Source organism: Mustelus asterias, chromosome 21, assembly GCF_964213995.1.
Source record: "Mustelus asterias chromosome 21, sMusAst1.hap1.1, whole genome shotgun sequence".
In the NCBI taxonomy this organism is placed as follows: Eukaryota; Metazoa; Chordata; class Chondrichthyes; order Carcharhiniformes; family Triakidae; genus Mustelus; species Mustelus asterias.
In genome coordinates this window covers 48,132,124-48,141,848 of record NC_135821.1, presented here as the reverse complement: position 1 = coordinate 48,141,848, position 9,725 = coordinate 48,132,124, and positions in this window count along the sequence as shown.

The window sequence follows — 9,725 nt, the reverse complement described above, 5'->3', positions numbered from 1 at the left end:
CTTTAGCCTATGCAAAAAGGGTGGGATTGGGAAAATTATATTTTATGGCATGCTGAGGGGGCCATTTAGCTTAGATGGCTAGCGCATGATTCAGAATGATGCCAGTGTGATGATTTCAGCCAGGCTAATGAGGTTGGCTTGCTAGAGTATGAACTACCTGATGAGTCCTTTTAATGTTTTAAGTTTCCTTTGTGATTAGATTTTGGTTCGGGCTGTTCCTTTTGGGGAGCTGCCCCTTTTAATTTGTCCCTAAGTTAATTTGAGTTTGTTTATTTGGTTGGTACCTAAAAGAGATACCTGATGAGTCTCCCTAAGTTAATTTGAGTTAGTTTATTTGTTTGGTATGCAAAAGAGATAACTGATGAGTCTTAATTGAAGGTTAAGTCAGGGAGCCTCATGCTCCCTATTTAAAGCAGGTGTGTCAGACTCCCTCCCTGCATTCAGCAGGGAGCAACTGGAGAACTGACTGTATACAGATGTATGGTGTAAATAAAGTAACTTGGTGATGGGACTTTCGCCTCTGTGGAGTTATTACAGCCAACATGTTCAATTCCCACAGTGGTTGAGATACCCAGGCACCCGGGTTCAATTCCTGGCTTGGGACAATATCTGTGTGGAGTTTACACGTTCTCCCCATGTCTGCTTGGGTTTCCTTCGGGTGCTCCAGTTTCCTCCCACAGCCCGAATTATTTTTTATTATTCATGGGACATGGGCATTGGTAGCTGGTCAGTATTTATTGCCCATTTCTAGTTGGCCTTGAACTGAATGACTTGCAAGGCCATTTCTGAAGGCAGTTAAGAGTCAACCACATTGCTGTGGCTCTGGAGTCACATGTAGGCCAGACCGCAAAAGAACGGTAGATTTCCTTCCCTAAAGAACCTTAGGGAACTAGATGAGTTTTTAACGACAATTGATAATGGTTTCATGGTCATCGCTAAATTCTTAATTCCAGATTATTTTTATTGAATTCATAATTCCACCATCTGCCATGGTGCGATTCAAACCCAAGTCCTGAGTTTCTGGATTAAAAGTCTAGTGACAATACCACTAGGCCATTGATATGAGAAGTGGCGTCCCCCCTTCCTTCTTCTCTTGCTAACGCAACTTACAAGCTTGTGAACACTGTTTGCTGACTGTGACCATCCAGGGAACCCTGGCTGCAGACGTAGACTTCTTGAAGGAAATCAACCTTGCACTACTGTCTCCAGAACAGTCATGTCAGCCACCTACATCGTTAATCCACCACGACACCAGAAGCATCGGGATTACAGAGGGAATGTTGCAACACCATTGAATTTAGCCTGCTATCAGCCGAATCACTAACGTCCACCTAAACTCTTTTTATTTCTCTGGACTCTAATTTGATTAATCTATCCCTCCTCAGATAAATGTGTGTGTGAACTTCAAATATGTGTATGAGAGTTGGGAGCATGTTTTATCATTTTTACTTAGATCAAGTTAAGTATAATAAGGCTTTGTCTTTTTGTTAAAACTCAAGAAAACCTGTCCGATTTTGTGATCACACCATGTAAACAGTTAAACATGCACTAAATTGGCAAGTTTATTCTTTTTTAAAAAGCTGTTGTGATTAAACAAGGAGAGAGGAAAGAGCCACTCTATCCCTCCTCACCTGAATATAACAAAGTGGAGTTGTGCCTCTAGAGCTACATAACCATTTGTCTCTCTCTAAGGGAGTTGCCTATGGCCCCCTCATGGGCTATGGCTAATTACCTACCTACCTAATATCACAGAGCTGGTAATCCAGAGGCCAAGGCCAATACTCTGGGAACATGAGTTCACATCCCACCACGGCAGCTGAATTTAAACTCAATTAACAATTCTGGAATATTAAACTTGGTTGGAATTTTCTCTGTGTTTGGCAGAACGCAGGAGCGGGTGGGAAAAACAATGGTGAAGCCGCTGGTACCTATGCCAGCTTTTTTCGCCATATTGTTGGGAACATGGAAGAAAGAAAACCAAGGGCTCGCCCCACCAGCAACTTTGTTTTGTAAAGATTGGGGTGCCATTTGTAAAGCCCACCCCAATGTATAAGGGATCAAATGGACCTCCCCCTCCATGCCCCCCACTCCCAGGCACTGCAGTGCTAGGTGGCAGAATGCTGGGTGCACGCCAGGAGACAGTGGTCATACATGACCCCCTTCCGTGGGTGATGCACTCCCCTGAGCTCCTCTGGGAGGTCTGCCTTCTAGTTACACGCCATGGGAGACCAGTCATAATTCACGCCATTTTCCTATGGGGGGGAATCGATTACACAAAGAGGCCTAATAATGAGATTTAAATGTATTATAAAGATGTTCTCGATATTGAATGTCAGCATTCCCGTTGCATCACTGCAGGGGCAGTGGGGATTATTGGGGTTAGACTTGCCGCCAATGCGCCAATGTGTAACATTGGTCTCATGTCAGACTTTCTGCTCCCATCACCAAACCCAGCTGAAAAGACTGGGGCAGGATTTTCTGGCCGTGCTCACCCCAAGATGGAAAATCCTGCCCGAGATCAATGGACCTTCACATCGTTCGTGTCCCGCCCGCTATGATTCCCGTGGTGGGCTGGATGGGAAAATTCCACCTTGGGAGCGGAAAATCCAGGACCTAGTCTCAGTACCACGGTGACCATGGCAGCTATCAGCGATTGTTGGAAAAGTCCATCTTGGAATCCTACAGTGCAGAAGGAGGACATTCAGCCCATCGAGTCTGCACCGACCATAATCCCACCCAGACCCTATCCCCATAACCCCATGCATTTATCCTAGCTAGTTCCCCTGACAGTAAGGGGCAATTTATCATGGCCAATCCACTTAACCCGCACATCTTTGGACTGTGGGAGAAAACTGGAGCACCCAGAAGAAACCCACACAGACACGGGGAGAATGTGCAAACTCCACACAAACAGTGACCCAAGCCAGGAATTGAACCCGGATCCCTGGCACTGTGAGGCAGCAGTGCTAACCACCGTTCCACTGTGCCACCCCTTCACCTCCTTGAGGAGCTCAGGGGAGTGCATCACTCGCGGAAGAGGGTCAGGCGTGACCACTGTCCCCCACCGGCTTAACTAATGTCTTTTGGGAAGTAAATCCGCCATCCTTACCCGATCTGGCCTGCATGTGACTCCATACCACAGCGAAGTGTTTGAATCTTAACTGCTCTCTGTACTCAGGTCAAGGACTATTAGGGATGGGCAACAAATGCTGGATTTGCACGTGATACCCACATGCCATGAAAAAATTGACAAAAAAGTCGTACTTAACCAATTTGAAACTGAGGTGGAAGAGTCTCGGGTGGTCTTGCATATCTGTAAAATATCAACAGACATCAAAATCATGGGTGTACAAAGGTTTTAAAGGCCTGTTTATAATTTTCCCCAATTATTTTTTCTTGGCAGTTAACCCTTTATGAGCTGTCCTGTTTCTCTGTACCTTTTGCATTTAAAAAACATAAAACTTGCGGCCTTTTATGGTCCCATTCTGGTATCTTTCCGTCCAGTTATAACATCAACTAGGATCATAACAGACTTGATTTGATTTGATTTATTATTGTCACATGTATTGGTATACACTAAAAACTTGCACTGTACATACAAAGCATACTATTCATAGAGAAGGAAAGGATGCAGAATATAGTGTTACATTCATTGCAAGGGGGTAGAGAAAGATCAACTTAATACAAGGTAGGTCCACTCAAAAGTCTGATGACAGCAGGAAAGAAACTGTTCTCGAGTCGTTTGGTACGTGACCTCAGAGTTCTGTATCTTTTTCCCAACGGACGAAGGTGGAAGAGAGAATGTCCAGGGTGCAAGCATAAATTATGATGGCTGCTTTTCCGAGGCAGCAGGAAGTGTAGACAGAGTCAACGGATGCGAGACTGGTTTGCGTGATGGACTGGGCTTGGATGGTATAAGAGGATAACCCTGCTTATAAACAGCAATTGCAGCATCTTGATTTCCAAGGTCATTAAAAAGTGCCTCGAATGCTTGGGTACACTAGATTCAAGCATACACCATTTTGGCTTGCTACTTTCTAATTCCTTCCACATTCTTTCCTTTAACAAGTTCCTGACGGGTTGCAATGCTGTTGGGGCTCTCCTAAAACTTTCTGACGATTTGCTCCTCTACTCTGATTTATGGTTAGATCGGTGGACAGCACGGTAGCACAGTGGTTAGCACTGCTGCCTCACAGCGCCAGAGACCTGGGTTCGAATCCCGGCTTGGGGTCACTGTCTGTGTGGAGTGATGCGCGATTAATTCACTCGAGAGGCTAAGTCGTACCCGGGAATAAAGGCTTATATTCGCAACAAGAATGAGCATACTGCTTAACAATACTATGATGTGGAGATGCCGGCGTTGGACTGGGGTAAACACAGTAAGAAGTTTAACAACACCAGGTTAAAGTCCAACAGGTTTATTTGGTAGCAAAAGCCACACAAGCTTGTGTGGCTTTTTCTACCAAATAAACCTGTTGGACTTTAACCTGGTGTTGTTAAACTTCTTACTAACAATACTATCCCAGACTAAGGGCCACTAGGAAGTAGCAGGGACCTTTATACTCCTATAAGAAGGCGGAGCCAAACGGAGTGTACCACAGAACAATGCTAACAATTGGAACACCCCAACCCTAACCCCAACAGTAACAAGAGTAACATATGTACAAGTACCCATAGTGGTAACCATCTATGGTTCAGTACCCATAGTGGTAACCATCTATGGTTCAGTACCCATAGTGATAACCATCTATGGTTCACCACATTCACCCCTCCTTTAAAAACAAAGGCCGGTGGGGTAAAAAAACAATACGAACTGTCCAAATGTTCACAAGTTCAGTCGTATCGGACGTCCGCACCGTCTCTGCGATCTGCGCAGCACTGGCTCCAGTGCCGGTTCTGGTGACCGTGGTGTCTCTCTCTCCGAGGTGGTGTCCAGTGACTCCTCCAGTTCCTCACGCACCTGTGGACCTCGAGGTGGCAACAATCTCCTGGACTCAGGCAAGCTGTACACGGGAGTAAGAGGATTAAGTGGAGGTCCCGATGCTGCCCGCGCCGTGTCAGGAGGGGAGAGAATGGGCAAAGGAATCCTAACCAGGGGTGCGGGAGTGACGGGGATTTCCAGGTCCCCTGCAGGCGCCAGATCTCTGATAGAGACCGTGTCCTCTCGCCCATCAGGATATGCCACATAGGCATATTGAGGGTTGGCGTGGAGGAGATGGACCTGTTCAACCAAAGGGTCGGACTTGCGGGCCCTAACATGCCGCCGCAGGAGGACAGGTCCTGAGTACGTCAACCAAGACGGCAGTAAGGTCCCAGAGGAAGACTTCCTGGAGAAGGTAAACATCCGCTCATGTGGGGTAGCGTTGGTTGCCGTACACAGGAGGGACCGGATTGAATGGAGCGCATCAGAAAGTACCTCTTGCCAACGGGAGACTGGAAGACCCCTAGACCTTAATGCCAGTAAGACAGCCTTCCAGCCTGTAGCGTTTTCTCTCTCGATCTGCCCATTACCCCTGGCGTTGTAACTCATAGTCCTACTTGAGGCAATTCCTTTAGAGAGCAGGTATTGCCTCAAGTCGTCGCTCATAAACGACGAACCCCTATCACTGTGGATATAACTGGGGTATCATAGAATCATAGAATCATAGAAACCCTACAGTGCAGAAGGAGGCCATTCGGCCCATCGAGTCTGCACCGACCACAATCCCACCCAGGCCCTACCCCCACATATTTTACCCGCTAATCCCTCTAACCTACGCATCCCAGGACTCTAAGGGGCAATTTTTTTAACCTGGCCAATCAACCTAACCCGCACATCTTTGGACTGTGGGAGGAAACCAGAGCACCCGGAGGAAACCCACGCAGACATGAGGAGAATGTGCAAACTCCACACAGACAGTGACCCGAGCCGGGAATCGAACCCAGTACCCTGGAGCTGTGAAGCAGCAGTGCTAACCACTGTGCTACCGTGCCACCCCGGGTAGCCGAAAAGGGTAAAAAGACTCCGCAGGGCTTTGATGACCGTGGCAGAGGGCATGTCAGAACAGGGGATGGCAAAAGGGAATCGGGAGTACTCGTCAACCACGTTGAGGAAATACACATTCCGATCTGTCGAAGGAAGGGGGCCCTTGAAATCGGCACTCAGTCGTTCAAAAGGGCGAGTGGCCTTAATGAGGTGTGCCCTGTCAGGCCGGTAGAAGTACGGCTTGCACTCTGCACATACCTGGCAGCTTCGAGTTATCGACCTGACATCTTCTATGGAGTAGGGCAGATTCCGGGCCTTTACAAGATGGAAGAGCCGAGTGATCCCCAGATGGCAGAGATCATTGTGGAGGGCCTGTAGCCGGTCCTCCTGCACACTGGCACATGTTCCACGCGACAGGGCATCTGAGGGCTCATTGAGCTTCCCCGGACGGTACATGATATTATAGTTGTAGGTGGAGAGTTCGATTCTCCACCTCAAGATTTTATCATTCTTAATTTTTCCCCTTAACGTGTTGCTAAACATGAAGGCCACGGACCGCTGGTCCGTGAGCAGGGTAAATCGTTTGCCAGCCAGATAATGGCGCCAATGCCGTACGGCCTCCACAATGGCCTGAGCCTCTTTTTCCACAGAGGAATGCCGAATTTCAGGGCCTTGGAGGGTGCGAGAGAAAAAGGCGACGGGCCTGCCCGCCTGGTTAAGTGTGGCGGCCAGGGCGAAATCAGATGCATCACTCTCCGCCTGAAAGGGGATGGACTCATCGACAGCGTGCATCGTGGCTTTCGCGATGTCGGCTTTTATCCCTTCAAAGGCTAGGCGAGCCTCTGTTGTCAGGGGAAAAGAGGTAGATTTTATGAGCGGACGGGCTTTGTCCGCGTAATTGGGAACCCACTGTGCATAGTACGAGAAGAAGCCTAAGCATCTTCTCAGTGCTTTGATGCTAGTGGGTAGGGGAAGTTCAAGGAGGGGACACATACGGTCTGGATCGGGGCCGATGACCCCGTTTTCCACCACGTATCCAAGGATTGCTGGGCGGTGCTTGTTAAATACGCACTTCTCCCTGTTATAGGTCAGGTTCAGGAGAGCCGCAGTGCGTAAGAACTTCTGGAGGTTGGCGTCGTGGTCCTGCTGGTCATGGCCGCAGATAGTGACGTTGTCCAGGTACGGGAAGGTAGCCCGTAGCCCGTTTTGGTCCACCATTCGGTCCATCTCACGCTGGAAGACCGAGACCCCATTAGTGACGCCGAAAGGGACTCTTAAGAAGTGGTAGAGACGGCCATCCGCCTCAAAGGCCGTGTATTTTCGGTTCTCTGGAGAATGGGGAGCTGGTGGTAGGCTGACTTCAAGTCGATGGTGGAGAATACCCGGTACTGCGCAATCTGGTTGACCATGTCAGATATGCGCGGGAGAGGGTACGCGTCCAGCTGCGTGTACCTATTAATGGTCTGACTATAGTCTATGACCATCCGGGGCTTGTCTCCAGTCTTGACCACCATGACTTGTGCTCTCCATGGGCTAGTGCTCGGTTGAATGACCCCTTCCCTTAGGAGCCGCTGAACCTCAGATCGAATAAAGATCCGATCCTCAGCGCTGTAACACCTGCTCTTAGTCGCGATGGGCTTGCAGCCTGGTATGAGATTTTCAAATAAAGAAGGCGGGGTAATTTTGAGTGTCGAGAGACTGCATGTGAAGCGCGCTGGCCAATTTGGAGGCTGCTGTTCTCCCACTGAAAGTGGAGGGAGTGGCCCATCGTACTGCAGGGTCACACTCTTCCGGTGGACCATAAAGTCTAGCCCCAGGAGTACCGGAGCGCAAAGGTGCGGTAACATGAGGAGCCTGGAGTTCTCGTAAACTGTGCCCCGCACCGTTAAGGTTACCACACAGCTCCCAAGAACAATAACAGATCAGGACCTCGACGTCATAGAGATTGTCTGCCTGACAGTTTGCACGTGGAGAGCGCACCGTTTCACTGTGTCCGGATGGATGAAACTCTCCGTACTCCCGCTGTCAAACAAGCAATGTGTCAGGCGCCCGTTTACCTCTATGTCCATCATGGACTTTTCGAGTCTGTGAGGCTTGGCCACTTTTGACGCCACTTTTGGATCCCGAGTGTAACTGCAGGCAGCTGATATAGTCGACGACGAGGACCCTTGCTGGTCTTCTGCGGCCAGTGTCGACCAAAATGGCACGAATCGCACGTGGTCGATGGTGTTGAAAGCGGCGGCACCCGCAGGTCGCACGTGGCTTGCGTCGTCGTCATCAGAAATGGCAGCGCCCGTGAATCGCACGTGGTTGAAGACATCGACGAGGCCGGAGACGAGGAGATGGATCCTGGGGAGTCACACGCAGCACTGCTAGGCTTGGAAGGGGTCTTTGCTCGGCACACTTTTGCATAGTGCCCTTTCTTCCCACAGGCAGAGCAAAAGACCGTCCTGGCCAGACATCTCTGACGAGGGTGCTTCACCAATCCGCAGAAATAGCACCGTGGGCCTCCTGGAGCTGCTGCAGCCGTCAGGTCTGAAGTTGAGAGCATTATCGTGCAGTTCCGAGGAGCCGCCGGGTACAGTTGAGGCGGTGGCTGTACTTGCCACGATGTTCCCACGTGGTCGGTGGGGTAGGTTTCAAGACTTCTCAAGGCCGTTTCCATCGCATAGGCCAATTCTACCATCTTAGCCAGGTCCAAGTTAACCTGCTCTAGCAGCCGTAGGCGAATATAGGATGAGCCGATTCCCGCCACGAACGCATCTCGGATCAGATCGTTGGTGTATTGAGTAGCCGACACCTCCTTGCAATTGCAGGCTCTGGCTAGCTGTTGAAGTTCGCGCAGGTACTGTCCGGTCGTTTCGCTGGGCTGCCGCCGTCGAGTGGCTAATAGGTGACGAGCATGGATTTCGTTCGGCGGTTTATGGTACAACTTCTTGAGTAATTCGATGGCCTCTTTGTAATCTTGGGTATCACGGATTGTTGCATACACAGTGTCGCTCACCCTTGCGTCGAGGACCCGCAATCTGTCGGTGTCGGTCTGGACTGCTGTTGAGGCGTCGATGTAATCCTGGAAACACTTCAACCAATGGTCGAAAGTGTTCGACGCTCCCGCGGCACACGGATCCAAGGTTAGCCGATCGGGTTTCAGCATCTGCTCCATTTTTTTTTCTCCGAACAAAATTTCGGTATTTTGTTGCGAATAAAATTGATGCGCGATTAATTCACTCGGGAGGCTAAGTCGTACCCGGGAATAAAGGCTTTTATTCACAGCAAGAATAGAGCATACTGCTTAACAATACTATCCCAGACTAAGGGCCACTAGGAAGTAGCAGTGACCTTTATACTCCTATAAGAAGGCGGAGCCAAACGGAGTGTACCACAGAACAATGCTAACAGGTGGAACACCCCAACCCTAGCCCCAACAGTAACAAGAGTAACATATGTACAAGTACCCATAGTGGTAACCATCTATGGTTCACCACATGGAGTTTGCACGTTCTCCCCTTGTCTGTGTGGGTTTCCTCCAGGTCCTCCGGTTTCCTCCCACAGTCCAAAGATATGCAAGTTGGGTGGATTGGCCATGGTAAATTGCCCTTTAGTGTCAGGGGGACTAGCTAGGGTAAATGCATGCATTATGGGGATAGGAGTTGGGTGGGATTGTGATCGGTGCAGACTCAATGGGCTGAATGGCCTCCTTCTGCACTGTAGGGATTCTATGATTTCTCTTGCCTGACTCTGAAAGTCATATGTAACCGCC